Raw genomic sequence first — 5,000 nt, forward strand, 5'->3', positions numbered from 1 at the left:
TATTGCTTCGCCTCTTAGAACCGATTAGTCGAAAATTTTAACAATCATATTTTTGCATTCTGTACCGTGGATCGATCGTTAAACGCTATTAAACTAGCGTCCGTGATGGTATAAATGCAGATTTTCGCTCCGTTTAGCCAAAATAACGAACTTTAGGTGCGCTCCGAAATATTTCAAAGTCCCAGCGGCGTATTGCTTCGCCTCTTAGAACCGATTAGTCGAAAATTTTAACAATCATATTTTTGCATTCTGTACCGTGGATCCATCGTTAAACGCTATTAAACTAACGTCCGTGATGGTATAAATGCAGATTTTCGCTCCGTTTAGCCAAAATAACGAACTATAGGTGCGCTCCGAAATATTTCAAAGTCCCAGCGGCGTATTGCTTCGCCTCTTAGAACCGATTAGTCGAAAATTTTAACAATCATATTTTTGCATTCTGTACCGTGGATCGATCGTTAAACGCTATTAAACTAGCGTCCGTGATGGTATAAATGCAGATTTTCGCTCCGTTTAGCCAAAATAACGAACTTTAGGTGCGCTCCGAAATATTTCAAAGTCCCAGCGGCGTATTGCTTCGCCTCTTAGAACCGATTAGTCGAAAATTTTAACAATCATATTTTTGCATTCTGTACCGTGGATCCATCGTTAAACGCTATTAAACTAACGTCCGTGATGGTATAAATGCAGATTTTCGCTCCGTTTAGCCAAAATAACGAACTTTAGGTGCGCTCCGAAATATTTCAAAGTCCCAGCGGCGTATTGCTTCGCCTCTTAGAACCGATTAGTCGAAAATTTTAACAATCATATTTTTGCATTCTGTACCGTGGATCGATCGTTAAACGCTATTAAACTAACGTCCGTGATGGTATAAATGCAGATTTTCGCTCCGTTTAGCCAAAATAACGAACTTTAGGTGCGCTCCGAAATATTTCAAAGTCCCAGCGGCGTATTGCTTCGCCTCTTAGAACCGATTAGTCGAAAATTTTAACAATCATATTTTTGCATTCTGTACCGTGGATCGATCGTTAAACGCTATTAAACTAGCGTCCGTGATGGTATAAATGCAGATTTTCGCTCCGTTTAGCCAAAATAACGAACTTTAGGTGCGCTCCGAAATATTTCAAAGTCCCAGCGGCGTATTGCTTCGCCTCTTAGAACCGATTAGTCGAAAATTTTAACAATCATATTTTTGCATTCTGTACCGTGGATCCATCGTTAAACGCTATTAAACTAACGTCCGTGATGGTATAAATGCAGATTTTCGCTCCGTTTAGCCAAAATAACGAACTTTAGGTGCGCTCCGAAATATTTCAAAGTCCCAGCGGCGTATTGCTTCGCCTCTTAGAACCGATTAGTCGAAAATTTTAACAATCATATTTTTGCATTCTGTACCGTGGATCGATCGTTAAACGCTATTAAACTAGCGTCCGTGATGGTATAAATGCAGATTTTCGCTCCGTTTAGCCAAAATAACGAACTTTAGGTGCGCTCCGAAATATTTCAAAGTCCCAGCGGCGTATTGCTTCGCCTCTTAGAACCGATTAGTCGAAAATTTTAACAATCATATTTTTGCATTCTGTACCGTGGATCCATCGTTAAACGCTATTAAACTAACGTCCGTGATGGTATAAATGCAGATTTTCGCTCCGTTTAGCCAAAATAACGAACTTTAGGTGCGCTCCGAAATATTTCAAAGTCCCAGCGGCGTATTGCTTCGCCTCTTACAACCGATTAGTCGAAAATTTTAACAATCATATTTTTGCATTCTGTACCGTGGATCGATCGTTAAACGCTATTAAACTAACGTCCGTGATGGTATAAATGCAGATTTTCGCTCCGTTTAGCCAAAATAACGAACTTTAGGTGCGCTCCGAAATATTTCAAAGTCCCAGCGGCGTATTGCTTCGCCTCTTAGAACCGATTAGTCGAAAATTTTAACAATCATATTTTTGCATTCTGTACCGTGGATCCATCGTTAAACGCTATTAAACTAACGTCCGTGATGGTATAAATGCAGATTTTCGCTCCGTTTAGCCAAAATAACGAACTATAGGTGCGCTCCGAAATATTTCAAAGTCCCAGCGGCGTATTGCTTCGCCTCTTAGAACCGATTAGTCGAAAATTTTAACAATCATATTTTTGCATTCTGTACCGTGGATCGATCGTTAAACGCTATTAAACTAGCGTCCGTGATGGTATAAATGCAGATTTTCGCTCCGTTTAGCCAAAATAACGAACTTTAGGTGCGCTCCGAAATATTTCAAAGTCCCAGCGGCGTATTGCTTCGCCTCTTAGAACCGATTAGTCGAAAATTTTAACAATCATATTTTTGCATTCTGTACCGTGGATCCATCGTTAAACGCTATTAAACTAACGTCCGTGATGGTATAAATGCAGATTTTCGCTCCGTTTAGCCAAAATAACGAACTTTAGGTGCGCTCCGAAATATTTCAAAGTCCCAGCGGCGTATTGCTTCGCCTCTTAGAACCGATTAGTCGAAAATTTTAACAATCATATTTTTGCATTCTGTACCGTGGATCGATCGTTAAACGCTATTAAACTAGCGTCCGTGATGGTATAAATGCAGATTTTCGCTCCGTTTAGCCAAAATAACGAACTTTAGGTGCGCTCCGAAATATTTCAAAGTCCCAGCGGCGTATTGCTTCGCCTCTTAGAACCGATTAGTCGAAAATTTTAACAATCATATTTTTGCATTCTGTACCGTGGATCCATCGTTAAACGCTATTAAACTAACGTCCGTGATGGTATAAATGCAGATTTTCGCTCCGTTTAGCCAAAATAACGAACTTTAGGTGCGCTCCGAAATATTTCAAAGTCCCAGCGGCGTATTGCTTCGCCTCTTAGAACCGATTAGTCGAAAATTTTAACAATCATATTTTTGCATTCTGTACCGTGGATCGATCGTTAAACGCTATTAAACTAGCGTCCGTGATGGTATAAATGCAGATTTTCGCTCCGTTTAGCCAAAATAACGAACTTTAGGTGCGCTCCGAAATATTTCAAAGTCCCAGCGGCGTATTGCTTCGCCTCTTAGAACCGATTAGTCGAAAATTTTAACAATCATATTTTTGCATTCTGTACCGTGGATCCATCGTTAAACGCTATTAAACTAACGTCCGTGATGGTATAAATGCAGATTTTCGCTCCGTTTAGCCAAAATAACGAACTTTAGGTGCGCTCCGAAATATTTCAAAGTCCCAGCGGCGTATTGCTTCGCCTCTTACAACCGATTAGTCGAAAATTTTAACAATCATATTTTTGCATTCTGTACCGTGGATCGATCGTTAAACGCTATTAAACTAACGTCCGTGATGGTATAAATGCAGATTTTCGCTCCGTTTAGCCAAAATAACGAACTTTAGGTGCGCTCCGAAATATTTCAAAGTCCCAGCGGCGTATTGCTTCGCCTCTTAGAACCGATTAGTCGAAAATTTTAACAATCATATTTTTGCATTCTGTACCGTGGATCGATCGTTAAACGCTATTAAACTAACGTCCGTGATGGTATAAATGCAGATTTTCGCTCCGTTTAGCCAAAATAACGAACTTTAGGTGCGCTCCGAAATATTTCAAAGTCCCAGCGGCGTATTGCTTCGCCTCTTAGAACCGATTAGTCGAAAATTTTAACAATCATATTTTTGCATTCTGTACCGTGGATCGATCGTTAAACGCTATTAAACTAACGTCCGTGATGGTATAAATGCAGATTTTCGCTCCGTTTAGCCAAAATAACGAACTTTAGGTGCGCTCCGAAATATTTCAAAGTCCCAGCGGCGTATTGCTTCGCCTCTTAGAACCGATTAGTCGAAAATTTTAACAATCATATTTTTGCATTCTGTACCGTGGATCGATCGTTAAACGCTATTAAACTAACGTCCGTGATGGTATAAATGCAGATTTTCGCTCCGTTTAGCCAAAATAACGAACTTTAGGTGCGCTCCGAAATATTTCAAAGTCCCAGCGGCGTATTGCTTCGCCTCTTAGAACCGATTAGTCGAAAATTTTAACAATCATATTTTTGCATTCTGTACCGTGGATCCATAGTTAAACGCTATTAAACTAACGTCCGAGATGGTATAAATGCAGATTTTCGCTCCGTTTAGCCAAAATAACGAACTTTAGGTGCGCTCCGAAATATTTCAAAGTCCCAGCGGCGTATTGCTTCGCCTCTTAGAACCGATTAGTCGAAAATTTTAACAATCATATTTTTGCATTCTGTACCGTGGATCGATCGTTAAACGCTATTAAACTAACGTCCGTGATGGTATAAATGCAGATTTTCGCTCCGTTTAGCCAAAATAACGAACTTTAGGTGCGCTCCGAAATATTTCAAAGTCCCAGCGGCGTATTGCTTCGCCTCTTAGAACCGATTAGTCGAAAATTTTAACAATCATATTTTTGCATTCTGTACCGTGGATCGATCGTTAAACGCTATTAAACTAGCGTCCGTGATGGTATAAATGCAGATTTTCGCTCCGTTTAGCCAAAATAACGAACTTTAGGTGCGCTCCGAAATATTTCAAAGTCCCAGCGGCGTATTGCTTCGCCTCTTAGAACCGATTAGTCGAAAATTTTAACAATCATATTTTTGCATTCTGTACCGTGGATCCATCGTTAAACGCTATTAAACTAACGTCCGTGATGGTATAAATGCAGATTTTCGCTCCGTTTAGCCAAAATAACGAACTTTAGGTGCGCTCCGAAATATTTCAAAGTCCCAGCGGCGTATTGCTTCGCCTCTTAGAACCGATTAGTCGAAAATTTTAACAATCATATTTTTGCATTCTGTACCGTGGATCCATCGTTAAACGCTATTAAACTAACGTCCGTGATGGTATAAATGCAGATTTTCGCTCCGTTTAGCCAAAATAACGAACTTTAGGTGCGCTCCGAAATATTTCAAAGTCCCAGCCGCGTATTGCTTTGCCCCGAAATTTTTCAAAGTTCCAGCGGCGTGTTGCTTTCAAAGTGCCTCC

The sequence above is a fragment of the Osmia lignaria genome, unplaced genomic scaffold (assembly GCF_051020975.1).
Source record: "Osmia lignaria lignaria isolate PbOS001 unplaced genomic scaffold, iyOsmLign1 scaffold0061, whole genome shotgun sequence".
In the NCBI taxonomy this organism is placed as follows: Eukaryota; Metazoa; Arthropoda; class Insecta; order Hymenoptera; family Megachilidae; genus Osmia; species Osmia lignaria.